The sequence below is a fragment of the Suncus etruscus genome, chromosome 19 (genome assembly GCF_024139225.1).
Source record: "Suncus etruscus isolate mSunEtr1 chromosome 19, mSunEtr1.pri.cur, whole genome shotgun sequence".
In the NCBI taxonomy this organism is placed as follows: domain Eukaryota; kingdom Metazoa; phylum Chordata; class Mammalia; order Eulipotyphla; family Soricidae; genus Suncus; species Suncus etruscus.
Window position 1 is genome coordinate 44,471,327 of NC_064866.1, and position 19,827 is coordinate 44,491,153.

At 44.9% G+C, this 19,827-nt stretch overlaps 1 non-coding gene across 1 annotated transcript; it reads right to left on the reverse strand.

The window, feature by feature from the left end:
• Positions 1 to 2,186: 2,186 nt before the first annotated feature.
• Positions 2,187 to 2,293, reverse strand: LOC125997627 (U6 spliceosomal RNA). Its single transcript, XR_007491667.1, has one exon. It is a non-coding gene; the product is annotated as a U6 spliceosomal RNA (small nuclear RNA).
• Positions 2,294 to 19,827: the final 17,534 nt, after the last annotated feature.

The following is a 19,827-nucleotide window of genomic DNA, read 5'->3' on the forward strand; positions in this document are numbered from 1 at the left end:
CCTGGGCCTGGGCCTGGGATGGGGTGATACAAGCTTCCACCTCCCATGTTTCAGTTGCCCTTCTGCCCCCAGAAGGGGTGTCGGCCATATTTGAAAATGGCTTCACGTGGTAGCCCAAGGTTTTGGGCCAACTGCAACTGAAAAGAGCCAAAATCAAACTCAAAAGCAGGAATCTCAGAGTTCAGATCCACATTTAGGGCGCCATTAGTTGTTTAAAACAATGAAAAAGGCCCTTATGATGGAGCTGGATGGAGACGGAGGCCTTTGTCCTTCAGCTCAGGACCACGTGGCTCTGCAACCCCCTTCAGCTGGCAGGTCTACAGGTTCAGGTTCAGGGTGGCGGTGAGGAGAAAATCCACTCAGGCTTCAGGAAGTATCAGCTTTATTCATACCCTACCCACCACATGTGTGGTCTATCTTACCATTTACACATGCTATCCTTAGCTTGCCCTGCGTCTTATCCTTTTCCAGCCATGTCTCCTCCTGTTACCTCTCTAAACTGGCAAAGTCCTTAATCCCTTCAGTCAAAGGCCTTATCTAACCTTCCTTATCTAACCTTCCTCCAGGAATTTCCTGGGAGGGGTCTTGCAGGTAAGATCAAGTTACCTAGGAAGAATGGGGAATGGGGCCACACAGGTTACCTATGGTAGGCTACAAGTCTACCTGCTGCTTGGCTGTTGCAAGGCTGTAGATGTAGAGGTCCAAGGCTGCCAGGGCTGCAGGACTGCATGCTGCAGAGACCAAGGCTGCTAGGGCATGGTGCATCAAGGCTTGCAGGGACCTGTGGGGCCTGGCTACTGAGTGAGGCCTTGTGCCCATCCAGGGATGCCAACTAGCAGTGACCAGAACTGAGAGAGAAGAGAGAAAGATCCAAATATACTTTTTATTCCTCCTGGAGTGTAAGGCTTGCTGCCCCGGTGTTTTGAGAAAGAGAGATAAATGGAAACCCACCTGCCAGAGGTGGTGGGGGAAGTCCTAGTACAAGAAAGAAAGAGAAAGGAATAGACACAAAGCAGGCAGCATCTCTCTGATGTTTTTCTCTGCCGCCCCTCCACCAACCCTTCCCCCCCCCCCCATGGTCCAGCAGGCACTGCTCTGGTCACTTTCCTAGGCCCCCCGCAACTGTCGAAGCTTTTCTTTTTATACTTGGCACAAGGGGGCATGCCCAAGGGGCTCGTCCAGGTTCATCTGTCATTACAATGGGGTTACCCAAGGGTTGTGTCCAAGTCCAACTGCCATTCATTAACAAGGCAAACCATCTTACCCCCTGTATGAGCTCTCCAGTCCATCGTTTCATCCTTTTGGTTTGTTTTGGACCACACACAATGATGCTCAGGGATCACTTTTGGTGGGGCTCTAAGGGATCTTGTGTGGTGGTGGGACTAAACCAGGGCCAGCTGTATGCAGGAACATCATCCTACCTGCTATGATATCTCTCCAGCCCCTCTCCCGCACTTGGAAGGATGATTCTCCTGGATAGTTCTTAGCTTACAATTTTTTTCTCTTAGAACTTTTTGCTTTATAGTACTGGGGAATAAACTGGGAATAAACTTGAGATTTAGATTCATGTACTTGATCATAATTGAGAAGTTCTGGTTAATATTTCTTACAATATTCTTCCTGTACATTTCTTTCTCTTTCCTTTCTTGAACTCATAGAATGTTGAAGGTGCTTCAGAAGTCAGTCTCTCTTCACTTTTCCTTGACTTCTCTTTTTCTTTTTTTCCCCTTCCAATTCCTGGGATTGAATCTAGGGACTCACACATAAAAGGCATTCATTCTTCTGGGCCATATTTTCTATTTTAAAACTCACTTGGGAGGCCGGTGAGGTAGCGCTAGAGGTAAGGTGTCTGCCTTGCAAGCGGTAGCCAAGGAAGGACTGCGGTTCGACCCCCCAGCATCCCATATGGTCCCCCCAAGCCAGGGGCAACTTCTGAGCGTTTAGCCAGGAGTAACCCCTGAGCATCAAAAACCAAAAACCAAAAAACCAAAACCAAAACCAAAACAAAACAAAAAAACAAACAAACAAAAAAAAAAACCTCACTTGGGGGGCTGGAACAGTAATACATTGGGGAGAGTGTTTACCTTGCACATGGCTGACCTGGGTTTGATACCTGGTATTCCATATGCACCCCCACCCCTCCAGCACACCAGGAGTAAATTTTTTTTTTTTATTTTATTTTTTTAAATAATATGGAACGCTTCACGAATTTGCGTGTCATCCTTGCGCAGGGGCCATGCTAATCTTCTCTGTATCGTTCCAATTTTAGTATATGTGCTGCCGAAGCGAGCACCCAGGAGTAAATTCTGAGTGCCACTGGTGTGGCCCAAAAAAACAAAAACAAAAACTCCATTTGAGGCTGGAGCCATAGTATAGTGGATGGGTGCTTACTATAAATGTGCCAAGCTAGGTCATATCCCTAGCATCCCATATGGCCCCCGTGATTTTGTGCACAAAGCCAGGAGTAAGCCATAAAGTACACTGGGTGTACTTAAAAACTAATACAAGGGGCCCGGAGAGATAGCACAGCGGCGTTTGCCTACAGCGGCGTTTGCCTTGCAAGCAGCCGATCCAGGACCAAAGGTGGTTGGTTCGAATCCCGGTGTCCCATATGATCCCCTGTGCCTGCCAGGAACTATTTCTGAGCAGACAGCCAGGAGTAACACCTGAGCACTCTGCCAGGTGTAGCCCCAAAAAACAAACAAACAAACAAACAAAAAACCACAAAACACTAATACAAAACAAAACAAAAACAAAATCACTGAGTCATTTTCTGGCCCTGGCCTGTTTTCTTTCTTCTAGGACTTAATTATTTTAATAGTTCTATCTTTTTTTTTTTTTTTTTTTTTTTGGTTTTTAGATCATATCCAGAAGTGCTCAGGGGTTACTCCTGGCTCTACGCTCAGAAATTGCTCCTGGGCTGGAGAGATAGCATAGAGGTAGGGCGTTTGCCTTGCATGCAGAAGGACAGTGGTTTGAATCCTGGCATACCATATGGTCCCCTGAGCCTACCAGGAGTGATTTCTGAGCATAGAGCCATGAAGAACCCCTGAGCACTGCCAGGTGTGACCCAAAAACAAAACAAACAAACAAACAAAAAGAAATCACTCCTGGCAGGCTCAGGGGACCATATGGGATGCCGGGATTTGAACCACTGTTCTTTTGCATGTAAGGCAAATGCCTTACCTCCATGCTATCTCTCTGGTCCCTAATAATTCTATCTTTAAGGAGGCAGGTTCTACTACTGGTCAAATCTGTTGTGAAGTTTCTCTCAGTTATTATACTTCTAACTTCTAGAATTTCTATTCTGTTCTTCTCTAATTATATAAATATGAGGGGCTGGAGTGATAGCACAGTGGATAGAGCATTTGCTCTGCATATAGCAAACTCAGGTTCGATCCTCGACATCCTCTCGAATCCCAGGTTCAGGTCTCCTGAACCTGCCAGGTGTTATTCCTGAGTGAAGAGCCAGGAGTAATCCTTGAGCACCAATGAGTGTGGCCCTGAAGCATGCACACACACACACACACATACATATATATACGGAGAGAGAGTGAGAGAGAGAGAGAGAGAGAGAGAGAGAGAGAGAGATATGAGCATTTTGTACCAATGCTTTTTTTTTTTTTTTGTGGTCTTTTTGGCCACATCTGGTGATGCTCAGTGGTTACACCTGCTATACACTCAGAAATCATTCCTGGCTTGGGAGACCAAATGGGACGCCAGGGGATCCAACCGTGGTCCATCCTAGGCTAGCATGGGCAAGGCAGATACCTTATGGCTTGCGCCACGGCTCCGGCCCCGTACCAATGCTTTTTAAAACCCTATGGCAACTGGAATGAACCAAAACAAGACAAAATACAAGTTCTTTAATAAAAAGGCTATGAGGGGCCGGGCGGTGGCGCTGGAGGTAAGGTGCCTGCCTTACAAGCGCTAGCCAAGGAACGGACAGCGGTTCAATCCCCCGGCGTCCCATATGGTTCCCCCAAGCCAGGGGCGATTTCTGAGCACATAGCCAGGAGTAACCCCTGAGCGTCAAACGGGTGTGGCCCAAAAACCAAAAAAAAAATAAATAAATAAAATAAAAAGGCTATGTAAGATTCAAGTTAGAAATGAGTAACCAGGGTCCAGTGAGGTGGCACTAGAGGTAAGGTAGACGTCTGCATTGCAAGCACTAGCCAAGGAAGGACCGCTGTTCTATCCCCCAGCGTCCCATATGGTCCCTCTAAGCGAGGGCCGATTTCTGAGCACTTAGCCAGGAATAACCCCTAAGCATCAAATGGGTGTGGCCCGAAAAACAAACAAACAAAAAAAGAAATGAGTAACCAATCATCCTCATTTCTGCTGAAAGGTTCAGTCATGAGAGCTAGCGGGAGCTCTCCAGTAGTATTCTTCAGGGGCTGGGTCGGGCCCTGTGTTAAGGCAGTCAAGAGTGAATAGCGCCAAAGCTGAGATCAGTGCAGAGGTCAGCTGGCAGCTATCATGTCACACACCTGTGTATCAGAGAGGTACCAGGGATCCAAGGGCCATATCAACCCCTTCTCTGACCTCCAGCCTTGGCACTAATGATAACACACACTCCTGGGTTATGCAGGGGGACAGAGAGCATGGCCCTGGGAAGAGCACACCAGTGAGAAATTTGCTTAAGTACCTGGCTGTTGATGGTGAACAGGGATGGTTCCTGTCTCAATTAAGGGGAAAACTGGGGAGGGGGCCAGAGCAGGAGCATCACTCAAACATTCATGGGCTTGAGAAGGTCAATGGGGGAGGTCTAGAAACTGAGGGCTCTGTGTCTATCTCTTCAGGTCAGGCTCTGTGTCTGCCTCTGCAAGTGTTGGGAAGAGAAATTAAATAGAGGGGTGCTAGGAACCTTGGGGGAAAGAGGGAAAAAGGGAGATACACTGGTGATGGGGGTGTGTTGGGATTATGTTCATGAGAACTCATCATTAACAATGTTGTAAGTCACAGCACCTCATTAAATAAAAATACTATATTTATTCTAGTATAACACACACCCATGTATAACGTGCACCCCTAATTTTCGATTAAAAATCGGTATATGGGGCCCGGAGAGATAGCACAGCAGTGTTTGCCTTGCAAGCAGCCGATCCAGGACCAAAGATGGTTGGTTCAAATCCCGGTGTCCCATATGGTCCCCCGTGCCTGCCAGGAGCTGTTTCTGAGCAGACAGCCAGGAGTAACCCCTGAGCACCGCCGGGTGTGACCCAAAAACCAAAAAAAAAAAAAAAAAAAAAAAAATCCGTATAAAATTTTGTTTCACGGGGGCCGGGCGGTGGCGCTAAAGGTAAGGTGCCTGCCTTGCCTGCGCTAGCCTTGGATGGACCGCGGTTCGATCCCCCGGTGTCCCATATGGTCCCCCAAGCCAGGAGCAACTTCTGAGCACATAGCCAGGAGTAACCCCTGAGCGTTACTGGGTGTGGCCCAAAAACAAAAAAAACAAAAAACAAAAAAAAAAATTTTGTTTCACATCAAGCATTGTAATTGACAAAAAAAAGTTGTTGAACACATGAGGCCATGATAAAAATAATTTATTGAGAATGTAAACTGGTATAAACACAATACCAAAATAAAATGACGGGTAATAATATTTATTTAAAATGCTTCCAAGTCAGATTCATCATCCGATACACTAAAGAGTTGTTCCCATTTTTCTCGAGTTAATTTTTCATCTGTGTCCCAGTTGGCAGGAACATCTGTTTCTCCATTTCTTCGCTTTCTTCTGAGTCTGAATTCCACAACAGGTCATCTTCTGTGCCATCCGTTTGATTGCTGATGCCTGTCTTTCAAAAACTCTTGATGATCATTTCTTTTGGCATGTCTTCCCATAATGTTTGAACCCAGGATGTCAAGAGAGATAGGCCAGGTTTCTTGAGGTCCTTTTTTTCTTCACCCTCGCATATAGTGCGTGGCTGCAGCCCGGAAAAGGTGCAGTGTGAACTCACAATTCTCCTGCCCTCATTGGACCGGCTGCCACTGCCACCCCACCCCAGCCCTCATTTAGAACGCGCACCCAAACTTGGTTTTCTTTTTTTGGTAAAAAATTCTGCGCGTTAAAGTCGAATAAATACGGTTTGCATTGTGGGCATCCATGGCCACCCCAGGTAAGGATCCCCTAAATGCCTCAATGCAACGGTAACTATATACCTACCTACACACACACACACACACACACACACACACACACACACACACACACACACACACACACACACACTCACATCTGCCTACCTGTGGGGGCCTAGCAGGGGCCAAGCAGTCCTGGAGACTCGGAAGAACACAGCAGTGCTCTGGGGCATGACCCAGGGCAGAGGTTTCATCTGGAACGCTTCTCATAGTCCACACTCCCTAAGACTCCTTTCACATTGATAGTATTATTGACTTCTGCATTAATCTTTGAATTGTTTCCAGTTTTGCTACTTTATGGCTCCTCCTGTGCACAGCCCCTTGCCCTTGCCCGAACCCCCCTTTCTCCTGATGCAATGAATGTTTGTCCACCGAGGAGCAGTAACTCACTCCAAGAGAACTCTCCCCAGAACTTGGCTGGTTGAGATTAAGGTGTGCTGCGTCTCCTGACCTGTGCATCTACTACCCACAGCCATACTGACAGTCAGACACACCCTTTATCTACACACAGGCATACGTTCATGCCTACTCGTCTACATAGCTATCCATTTGTATACATTCATATCCACCCTTCTACATATGTATGCAAAGGTGTACATTTATGCCCATCCATCTACATACCCACCTACACTCATATCCATCCATCTACACACCTATCCACGTACATATCCATTTATATATGTACATTCATTTCTATCCATCTATATGCACACTTTTATACATATCTTTTTTTTTTTTTTTGTGGTTTTTGGGTCACACCTGGCAGTGCTCAGGGGTTATTCCTGGCTCCATGCTCAGAAATTGCTCCTGGCAGGCACGGGGGACCATATGGGACGCTGGGATTCGAACGGATGACCTCCTGCATGAAAGGCAAACGCCTTACCTCCATGCTATCTCTCCAGCCCCTTTTATACATATCTATCACATATCTACCTACATACAAACATCCATACCCATTAATTGTCTACCTACATATATTCATGCCTATTTACATACCCACCCACTGCATAGATTCATAGCCAACCTATCTAAGAACCTATCCACATGCATATATTCATACCCAACATCTATTATATACCTACCCACCTACATATATTCATACCCACCCATATAGATACCTACCCACATGTGTTAATGACACCTACCCACCTACAATATTCATACATATCACATATATATTTATACCCACCATCTACATATCTACACATACTCATGCCTACCCACCCTCTTACCTATATACATACATTTATACCATCCACACATTTGTATCTACCTATCTGCATATTCATATACATGCATACCATATAAATATTTATGTATATTTATAGACATTTATACCTATCCAACTACATGCCTACCTACATATATACATTTATTCCTACCCAATTACTTTTTTTTTTTTGGGCCACACCCGGCGGTGCTCAGGGGTTACTCCTGGCTGTCTGCTCAGAAATAGCTCCTGCAGGCACAGGGGACCATATGGGACACTGGGATTCAAACCAACCACCTTTGGTCCTGGATTGGCTGCTTGCAAGGCAAACGCCGCTGTGCTATCTCTCCGGGCCCTCCTACCCAATTACTTAGCTACCTCATACATGCATTCATGCTTTCCCATCTACATATCTATACATATGTTCATACCCATCCATTAATATCTACTTCATACATACATGCCTACCAACCTACCTATATTCCTATCACATACATTTATACCACTCATCTACATATCTGCATACATATATATATGTTGATACCAACTCATCTACTTCCTACCTACATACATACCAACCTCACATATACATTCATACCTACTGAAGCCTCATCCCTCCTTTCTTCCTAGGTAACTTGACCTTACCTGCAAGACCCCGCCCATTCCTGGGAGGGGTCTTGGAAAAGGTAGATAAAGCCTTTGACCCAGGGGATTAGGCCTTTTGCTCTTTTGGTCTTTGGCCAGCATGAAGGTCAAATGGAAGATGGCTGAAAGGAGTTAAGATGCAGGGCTGGGCCCCGGAGAGATAGCACAGAGGCGTTTGCCTTGCAAGCAGCCGATCCAGGACCAAAGGTGGTTGGTTCGAATCCCGGTGTCCCATATGGTCCCCCGTGCCTGCCAGGAGCTATTTCTGAGCAGACAGCCAGGAGTAACCCCTGAGCAATGCCGGGTGTGGCCCAAAAACAAAACAAACAAACAAACAAAAAAAAGATGCAGGGCTAGCTAAGAATAGCAAATGCTTAAAAGGTTATGATAGAGGCCACACATGTGGTGAATAGGGTATGAATAAAGCTGATGCTTTCTGATGCCTGTCTCTGGATGAGTCTGATTCCGCCGTTCACCTAAACCTGGGACCCACCAGCTGAATGGGGATTGCGAAGCCACGTGGCCTGGGATGGCAGAGAAAAATCCCTCCATCCATCCACCTCCATCCAGCAACCATCGTTAATTATTATTATTTTTTTTTAAATCAAAACTTGTATTTTATTTTATTTTATTTTTTTTAGATTTTTTATATTTTATTTAAACACCTTGATTACATACATGATTGTTATTGGGTTTCAGTCATGTAAAGAACACCACCCATCACCAGTGCAACATTCCCATCACCAATGTCCCAAGTCTCCCTTCGCCCCACCCGACCCCCGCCTGTACTCTAGACAGGCTCTCCATTTTCCTCATACATTCTCATTATTAGGACAGTTCAAAATGTAGTTATTTCCCTAACTAAACTCATCACTCTTTGTGGTGAGCTTCCTGAGGTGAGCTGGAACTTCCAGCTCTTTTCTCTTTTGTGTCTGAAAATTATTATTACAAGGGTGTCTTTCATTTTTCTTAAAACCCATAGATGAGACCATTCTGCGTTTTTCTCTCTCTCTCTGACTTATTTCACTCAGCATAATAGATTCCGTGTACATCCATGTATAGGAAAATCTCATGACTTCATCTCTCCTGACAGCTGCATAATATTCCATTGTGTATATGTACCACAGTTTCTTTAACCATTCGTCTGTTGAAGGGCATCTTGGTTGTTTCCAGAGTCTTGCTATGGTAAATAGTGCTGCAATGAATATAGGAAGGGGTTTTTGTATTGTATTTTTGTGTTCCTAGGGTATATTCCTAGGAGTGGTATAGCTGGATCGTATGGGAGCTCGATTTCCAGTTTTTGGAGGAATCTCCATATCGCTTTCCATAAAGGATAAACTAGACGGCATTCCCACCAGCAGTGGATAAGAGTTCCTTTCTCTCCACATCCCCGCCAACACTGTTTATTCTCATTCTTTGTGATGTGTGCCATTCTCTGGGGTGTGAGGTGGTATCTCATCGTTGTTTTGATTTGCATCTCCCTGATGATTAGTGATGTGGAACATTTTTTCATGTGTCTTTTGGCCATGTGTATTTCTTCTTTGTCAAAGTGTCTGTTCATTTCTTCTCCCCATTTTTTGATGGGGTTAGATGTTTTTTTCTTGTAAAGTTCTGTCAGTGCCTTGTATATTTTGGAGATTAGCCCCTTATCTGATGGGTATTGGGTGAATAGTTTCTCCCACTCAGTGGGTGGCTCTTGTATCCTGGGCACTATTTCCTTTGAGGTGCAGAAGCTTCTCAGCTTAATATATTCCTATCTGTTAATCTCTGCTTTCACTTGCTTGGAGAGTGCAGTTTCCTCCTTGAAGATGCCTGTAATGTCCTGGAGTGTTCTGCCTATGTGCTGTTCTATATATCTTATGGTTTTGGGGCTGATATCGAGGTCTTTAATCCATTTGGATTTTACCTTCGTACATGATGTTAGATGGGGGTCTAAGTTCAATTTTTTGCAAGTGGCTGCCATCGTTAATTATTTAATGCTACACCTACCACTGCCACATACAGACATTCATGATAATCATCTACATATCTTCCTATATATGTTCTTATACATTTATCTATACACATACATATATACGATCATACTCACCCATATAGACACCTACTCATATCTGTACCTATCTATCTACACACATTCATTTCTATTCATCTACATACACACATTCATACTCATCTACATATCTACCTACATACAGAATCCATACTTCTGTTTAATTATTTACCTACATATATTCTTTTTTTTTTTTTTTTTTTTTTTTGGTTTTTGGGCCACACCCGGCAGTGCTCAGGGCTTACTCCTGGCTGTCTGCTCAGAAATAGCTCCTGGCAGGCACGGGGGACCATATGGGACACCGGGATTCGAACCAACCACCTTTCGGTCCTGGATCGGCTGCTTGCAAGGCAAACGCCGCTGTGCTATCTCTCTGGGCCCTACCTACATATATTCATACCTATTTACATACCTACTTACATGCATTCATCTCTACTCATCTACATGCCCACCGAAAGACATACACATATTTATACGTATCCATCATCCATATACATACATACATTCCCACCTATCTACATACCTACTCAAATACACACCTATCTATAAACCTACATATATTTACAAATATCTACATTTAGATATATATCTAAATTTATAATATATCATATGTACGATATTCATTACATAGACATATTAGATAGAATGCTATATGCAATATTACAATTATATAATATATATTTTTTGGTTGTTGGGTCACATCCAGGGGTGCTCAGGGGTTCCTCCTGGCTCTACACTCAGAAATCGCTCCTGGCAGGCTCAGGGGACCCTATGGGATGCCGGGATTCGAAGCACCATCCTTCTGCATGCAAGGCAAATGCCCTGTTACCTCCATGCTATCTCTCTGGCCCCATAATTATATAATATATATATAGATAATATATAAATAGACAGATCTAAATATATTATGATATATTATATACAATAATATCTTATAGTGTAATTGTATGCTACACACATAATAATTAAACATGTCATACATAATAAAATTATATCATATGTAAATATTACACATATAACATAAAATCCATACATTTCATAATATGAATATATTAATATTTATATATTCAGTAAATAAATATGCACATAGAAAATAAATAGCATTATATAATATGTAAAGTAATACTTGTTTTATGTAAAATGCAAATTAATATAATATGAATAAAATGATGTTAATATTTATTAATATAATAGCAACATGATATTAACACAACATGTAAATATAGTATATTATAATATAAAATATGATATTTTATAAATATCTAAATAGGTATATAAATATATTTTTTTATTTTTTATTTTTTATTTTTTTGGTTTTTGGGCCACACCCTGTGAGGCTCAGGGGTTACTCCTGGCTATGCGCTCAGAAGTTGCTCCTGGCTTCTTGGGGGACCATATGGGACGCCGGGGGATCGAACCGTGGTCTGTCCTAGGCTAGCGCAGGTAAGGCAGGTACCTTACCTCCAGCGCCACCGCCCGGCCCCAAATATATTATTTTGATATATATTTTATATTTTTGATATATATCATATATAATGCATTATAAATCATATCTTATACATATTGTAGTTTATGCTATACACATGATAATTAAATATATTATACATACCTGTATACCTACCTACCTACATATATATCTACCTACATCATACTTATCTCTATTCTTGCAACTGTTCACTCCTATGACCACACCTACCTACATACATGAATGAGTTTCTCTGTGGAAAAGCAAACGTTGGACGTTTTGCTGTGTCTTTGGGAACTCACACCAGGCAGAGGTGCTGTACTCAGGGGCAGTGTGATCCAATTAGCACAGGAAGCAGATGGAACATGGGTGTGGAAATATTGAAGCTACCTGAGGCCAGAGAGAGTCCACGGATGAAGTATCTAGCATGCACCAGACTCCGGTTTGACCCCCAGTACCACACATGAACCTCCAATCACCATCAAGAGCAAGGCCTGAGCAGAGTCAAAAGTAAGCCCTGAACACCTCTGGGAGTGGCCCCTCCCTCGTCCACCCCAAATAAAACAAATTCAGCCAGATGTCTGCCATCTGGGTTCTGACTTCAGGCCCACGAACAGGTGAGGAGGACAGGCTGCTGGTCCACATTCGAAGAGGGCTGAAGACCTGTAAGGTCCCAGACTTAGAGGGTGTGGGGAGAGAGGCCAGAAAATGAGATTTCTAAAAGCTGGCCTTGAATATAAAAAATGTCTCTGTTTAGAGACTTGTGTCCCTGCTGATATGATTGCAGGAGAAAGTCATCCTGGTCAAACAACCTCTCTAGGCTGATCATGCCACAAGCATTGCAACCGCTATCTTTACATGCTTTCTGATTTAATGATGCCACAAGCATCGCAACAGCCATCTTTACATGCTTCCTGATTTAATGATGCCATGGGCATTGGAACTGCTATCTTCGCATACCATCCAAATCAATGATGCCATGTACCTTGTGACTGTTGTCTCTGCATACCATCTTGTTGCTATAATGTCTAAAATGTATTACCCACATTCTGTTTCCCGCTAAAAGTTTACCCTTAATAGCCTTGTCCCTATCTTCAATAAACAAAATCCATTGCTCTTACAATGCTTCCCTAGGAGTGGTCTGTGGTTCACAGTCTTCCTCTCTTTCCAGAGTCTGGCCTCGAGGCCACGGGCTGGAAGAAACCCTTACCCACCGTTGCATTGGCCTCTTCGGTGGACCTTGCACCAGCGCACGACAAGAGGGTCCTGAGACTTCCATTTAGACCCTGAATAAGGGGACACAATCCCCTCAGGATTCTTAAGATTATCACACAGGCAAAGTGTCTCTGTCCCAGTCCACAGGCATCAGGTTCTGATTATGTGAGGACCCTCAACCCTACCCAGATGTATCCCGTGCTTTCTTTTTCTTTTTTTTTTAAATATAAATTCTTTATTTAAGCACCATGATTACAAACATGATTGTAGTTGGATTTCAGTCATAAACAGAACACCCCCTTCACCAGTGCAACATTCCCACCACCAATGCCCCCACCCCCTCCCTCCCATCTCCTGCCTGTATTCGAGACAGACATTTTACTACAGTTATTTATTTTTTAAGTTTAGTAAGCTGTTTTTTTCTTCTTTCTTTCTTTTTTTTTTTTTTTTGTTTTTTTTTTTTTTTGGGCCACACCCTGTGACGCTCAGGGGTTACTCCTGGCTATGCGCTCAGAAGTTGCTCCTGGCTTCTTGGGGGACCATATGGGAGCCGGGGGATCGAACCGCGGTCCGTCCTAGGCTAGCGCAGGCAAGGCAGGCACCTTACCTCCAGCGCCACCGCCCGGCCCCTCTTCTTTCTTTCTTAAAGGATAAGTGTTAAAAAAAACTCACAGTAGTAATAGTGTGAGAGCATCAATCGCCGTTGTTTGCATAGGACCAGCAAAATATGGGGAAAACGGAAAAAAAAAAGCCTTGGCCTAATTACAAGGAGGCCTCATCCCTGAAGTTTTCTAGCATAAGACCAAATCTGGGATCCAGGCATACCAGGCTGTCCAACCCCTGAGTCATTCTCCGTGGTCCCGGTGAAACTTTTCACACATTACCTGGTGTTGGTGTCAGGTTCCTGTAGTTAAAAATTATGGTTTCTGTGCATTTCCTTCATCAAAGTCAGGCTGATGTGGAGCATCCTCTAGTTTCACCTCACCATTAGATGCGGAGAGACCTGCCCTGCAAGCAGGTTGTTGCTGTTGCTAAGTCATCTGGGTGTTAAGAGAGCACTCTTTGGAGTAAATCAATGCCAGAGCAGTGTTTGGGTCTTCCCTGGTAGAGGTTTGCATTCTGGTAATGCTATAGACAATTGTGGTTATTTCCATATATGGTATCCATGGTTCAGGGGTGTATGGGCAATGCCCATTCTTCTTAGGCCTGAGCCAAGTCGTTATGCCAATGTTCAAGGTATAAAGCCTAAATGCATTATAAAATTTGTGTTCCCATCCATACTAGATAAGAACTTGTTTGCATATGTAATATTTTCCATTGTAATATGCCTAAGCAAAAGAGGAACAGTGCCACAAGGTATTATTGGTGCATCTAGGGGCCAAGGGTGTTGTGTATGTAAATATTTTGGGGGATTACTATGTTGCTCACCCTAATCTGTGCCCTACCCTAGGGTGTGACCTGGCATTCTGCCCCCACCCTAGGGTAGGACCTGATTCCGCTTCCACCATTGGTTGGTATCTGATCCCACCATTGGGTGGGACCTGACTCTGGACTATAAGAGCAAGGGTCTGTGGAAGGCGGGGGCTTTTTTGCTGGCTGGAACTGAAGCTGAGTCTTTGGACTTCAGTTTTGTCCATCCGAATAAAGCAAATATTTCCACGAGCCTGACTGTCTGCGAGCTGTTTACCCGCCGTTTCACCTCAGAACCGTGGGCTAGACAGGGTGGCAGACACGTGCTCCGAGCTGGAAGAAAAGGGCCTCATTCTCCATCCCTCCATCAGTCAACCTCTTCAGGGGCTGTCCTGCTACAAAGGGAACAAGATCAACATTCCCCGTAACTTGGTTCTAACATGAATTCTAAACAGAGAGACTCTTCTACTAGAATTCCTTATTGAGGAGATCCCAAAGAGGAAAAACAAACAAACAAACAAACAATCAATGGGCAAAATAGTCACTATATAAGAGGATATTCAAAAAGAGTTATAGATGTTAAGGGAATACATCCAAGACATACAAAGGAGACACAAATGTCCCTTTTATGTCTTTAGAAATAGTCGGGGGGTGGGTGTTGAATCCGGGACACCACTTTGGTCTGTGATTTGGCCATCTGAAGTCTGCAAACTACTCCCAGCCGTGTCATATCAAGAAATGTCTTTGAGTGGGGACTTCTCAGAAACTGAATATGGTAGCAAGCACAGGTACACGGTGAAGGAAGGTGGAGGATAGGAGGCTGCTGATAGTAGATTAATAGGAACAGAGTATTGGTTTCTTCTCAGGCTGAGAGTCTATTTTTTCACTTTGGAAGCTGGCTAGCATCTGGCTTGAGTGAGGATAATGATCTGCTTCAAAGGAGAGAAGAGCTGAAGGTAAAAATGGTTAAATGGTTAAATAGACAGTGGGGATGAGAGAAAAGAACTAGAAATGAGCCTGTAAGGTGATGAGCCAATGGGGGAAGGAAAGTATACAACATAGCCATTCTGTATATTGTAAACATAGATGAAACCCTATGATATCTTATTAAACTATCTATACCAGCGATGACGAACCTATGGCATGCATGCCAGCTATGGAACTGGAACGTGGAAAGTCCACAATTAAGATATGCGGTGCGGCAGGAGTGGAGTGTGCTGGTGTCTGCTTTGCAGCTCACCTGGCAACAGGGCCAGACTGGCCATTTGGAGGACTGGGCATTGTCCTGGTGGGCCGCAGCCCATCCTCCTGTGCTGGCTGCAGTCCCGTGAGTGGATGTTTAGCCTGCCTGTCTTCCCCTTAGTAGTCTGAGCCAGGCAGTGTGTGTGGGAAAGTGGGGGGAGGAAGAGAAGCTTCACACTGAGTCTGTCACAGGAACTCAGTGATGCTGCTTACAATGGTTGGATATTCAAAATTTGGAAATGGAGCTACTGGAATTTCAAGAAAGCTCTATCTGGAAAAGTAAATTCAATCGACCTGCATGCGGCTTTTGAACATATTGAGTGTGAAAGGGTGGCAAATGAAATCACTGCTAGCAGTTCTGAAAATAAAATCCTAAAAGCCTGGAATTCTCTGCCAGACAATTTAAAGCCCATGAAAGCACTTGGGATTGCTCTTCTTACTTTGTTTGGGTCATCCTATGCTTGTGAGCAGCTGTTTTCGGCTTTGAATCATATAAAATCTGATGTTAGAAACAGATAAACGAATGACATGAGTGCTGCATGTGTTGCTCTGAAATTAACGCACTATGAGCCAAGGATTGACAAGCTATCAGCATGCATGCAACCACAAAAATCACATTAATTTTTTCAGAGCATGCCCAATGCATATGTTTACATACAGTAGTGTTTTCAGTTTGCAGTTAAGACACTTTTTAAGTTATTTAAATATGATTTAAAGATGTTATTTAAAAAAGGGACTTTACACGGCCCTGTTGTATTCCAATCTGGAATTCCCAATAAAAACAGTTGGTTTAATTGAAAGCTCTTTTGTTTTCTTTACATCATATTATTAGATATATAATGATTTAACTATTTTCAAATTTGATTGTGAATTTTACAAAAAAACATGTATAGACTCTTTGGGAATACACACCAAGTCTTGACACAGTTAACAGTTTTAAGAAGTTTATCTTTTTTTTTTTTTACTCAGGATACATTTGACATGTTATGTGAATAATACATTTAAAATATATTGTGTAGGGGCCGGAGAGATAGCATGGAGGTAAGGCGTTTGCCTTTCATGCAGGAGGTCATCGGTTCGAATCCCGGCGCCCCATATGGTCCCCCGTGCCTGCCAGGAGCAATTTCTGAGCATGGAGCCAGGAATAACCCCTGAGCACTGCCGGGTGTGACCCAAAAACCAAAAAAAAAATATATATATATTGTGTAACTGGGGCCAGCGAGGTGGCGCTAGAGGTAAGGTGTCTGCCTTGCAAGCGCTAGCCAAGGAAGGACTGCGGTTCCATTCCCCGGCGTCCCATATGGTCCCCCCAAGCCAGGGGCAATTTCTGAGCGCTTAGCCAGGAGAGACCCCTGAGCATCGAAAGGGTGTGGTCCGAAAAACAAAAAAAAAAATTGTGTAACTTAATCAAATTCTTCCTAAATTCATTAAATTGAATGATTTCATTAAAACATTATAAATTGCCAATAAATTGAAATGAAAACCAAAGGATTGTGAATCCAATTGATTCTCTGACAATACAAAGATCCAACCTTTAAAAATGATGTTACGGGGCCGGGCTGGCGCTGGAGGTAAGGTGCCTGCCTTGCCTGCGCTAGCCTAGGACGGACCGCGGTTCGATCCCCCGGCGTCCCATATGGTCCCCCAAGAAGCCAGGAGCAACTTCTGAGTGCATAGCCAGGAGTAACCCCTGAGCGTCACAGGGTGTGGCCCAAAAACCAAAAAAAAAAAAAAAAAAATGATGTTACATCCCCCATGCCTGCCAGGAGCGATTTCTGAGCGAGAGCCAGGAGTAACCCCTGAGCACTGCAGGGTGTGACCCAAAAACCAAAACCAAAACAAACAAACAAAAAATTGATGTTACATAGTTCAGACAACTTTATAAAGAGCTTTTAGATACTAAAATCTTGTTATTAAGGTTCAATTGACATGCTGGCACTTTGAGGAAATTCTTTGGTTTTGTGCGGCAGTTTGTGCACTTGGGCTCAGAAAGGTTAGCCATCACTGGCCTATACTGTACGCAAGCGGTTTAAGAATGGACTCTGATGGGAAGGAACGTTGCCAGCGACTTCCCCAAAACAGCCCTGCTTGTGCAGGGTAGGGGCTGAGGAAAGCCTGGGGTCCCCTTTAAACTCTCCCCCCCACCCACCTCGCTGGTCTCCTGGGCAGGAGCCCAGGGATGGCACCCGAGTTCCAGGAGGAAGGAGAGGGAAGGCTCTTGGTGGGGAGGCCGAGACCCATCGTCTCCCCTCAGCTTGGCAGAAGGGCCTTCGGCCTGGAGCCGTACTATTTCCCATGCTGGCCCAGGCTTTTGGTCCTATCCCATGCTTTCGAGCCCAGGAGCAGGACAGAACTTGGTGGGCATGCACACACTCAGCGCAGGACCTCCCGTGGTCTCTTGCCAGTGCCCACAGACTGCAACGCTTCTGAGGCGTCATGGACTCAGTCACTTCCTGCCCGTAGAGGACTTCCCACTAAGCCCTGGCACCTTCTAGCTCCTTTTAGGGGCTTATATGAGTTGCCACTGCCACGGAAGACAGACACAAGCGAAGAGAGGCCGGTGCGAGGTGACATGGATAGGCACGGGATCAACGCTTGGCTTGCTGACATGGGTATCACTTGGAGGGGCATAATTGTTGTTGGAATCGAGTGCTATCTAGAGCAAGATGTTACTCCATTTCTTAAACTTATGACGAAGTTAATTATAAGAAATAGAGTGACGCCACTCGTCTTCCAGTGGCTTCCGATTCCTGAGAGTGCCGTGACTAGACAACTAGTCAATGCTGGCTTGAATCAAGCAGCAGAGATACTGCTCTTTCCTAGAAGGGTCTGAGGTCTGAGCAAGGAAGAGCCTTATTGCCTCTTCCACCATTTGAGAACGAACTCAGCACCTCTTTCCCCATCTAAGAACAACCCCACCGCCTCTTCTTCCGCCTCGCACCCCCTCTTTTTTTAGGATTTTTTTTTCTGTTCCTCTGCCTCACTTACGCTTCTCTTTTTTAGAATTATTTTTAGGGGCCGGAGAGATAGCATGGAGGTAAGGCGTTTGCCTTTCACGCAGGAGGTCATCGGTTCGAATCCCAGCATCCCATATGGTCCCCCGTGCCTGCCAGGAGCAATTTCTGCCAGGAATAACCTCTGAGCACTGCCGGGTGTGACCCCAAAACCACAAAAAAAATTATTTTTCACTATTTGTCTTTATTTTGGTTTTCGGTTTTGGGGCCACACCCAGCAATGCTCAGGGGTTACTCCCAACTTTGCGCTCAGAAATCGCTCCTGGCAGGTTCGGGGGTACCATATGGGATGCTGGAGATTAAACCCAGGTCTGTCCCAAGTCGTCCAGCTGCAAGGAAAATGCTCTCCTACTGTTCCAACCCCGTCTCTGACCAGAAGTGAATCTGGATAATCCAACTGCTTGACCGGACCTGCTGTGGGGTGAGTCTGAGGTCTGGACTGGGGAGGGTCCGAGTGGGATGAACCCAGGACCTAGATGTACTAACTGTCGTTGGGAGACGGGTTGATGGGACCGGAGAGATAGTATAGAGGTAAGGCGTTTGCCTTTCATGCAGAAGGACAGTGGTTTGAATCCCGGCATCCCATAGGGTCCCCTGTGCCTGCCAGGGGCGATTTCTGAACGTAGAGCCAGGAGGAACCCCTGAGTGCTGCCGGGTATGGCCCCAAAACCAAAACCAAAAAAAAAAAAAAAAAAAAACAACAAAAAAACAAACCAACAAAAAAAAAAACACCCCCCCCAAAAAAAACAGGTTGAGGAATCTGGAAGGGAAAAATACACGAGTGGACCCCCAAAAAGCAATATATAATTTGGAAGCATTCCCACAGTGTGTTTCTCCAGCACCACCTGGGGTACCCCAGCTCTGGTGGACTAGAAGCCCCAGCACTGCTGGGCTGGCCCAGGTCTTTCTGGTCCCGAACAGGCCCAAGCAGCATTGCATCCTCGGGGCTTTGTGCTAGCCCACTAGCAGGGCACAGCGCCCCACTCCCAGGTTCTGAGAACCCCTTGGGAGCCTGACCCCAAACTCCACTATGGAATTCTGGGGAGATTGATTGCAACAAGCCACCTCCGGGCAACTGTGGGGCCAAGATGGAGACAAAATGGTGCCTCCAAGAAGGAGCCAAGATGGCGCCTTGGAGGGCCCCAAAGGCTGGGAGAGCAGACACTGGCTGGGGTAGGGAAGGAGGGAAGGTCTAAGAAAGGAGAGGAATGGCGGGAGGAAAGGGGAGGGCCACAGTGGTGGGAGGAGGAGGAAAGGGCAGGGCCACAGTGGTGGGAGGAGGAGGAAAGGGCAGGGCCACAGTGGTGGGAGGAGCGAGATGAGCCAGGAGCTGAGGATCTCTAAAACGGAGCAGTCAGTGCCTTGTATATTTTGGAGATTAAGCCCTTATCTTGATGGGTATTGGGTGAATAGTTTCTCCCACTCAGTGGGGGGC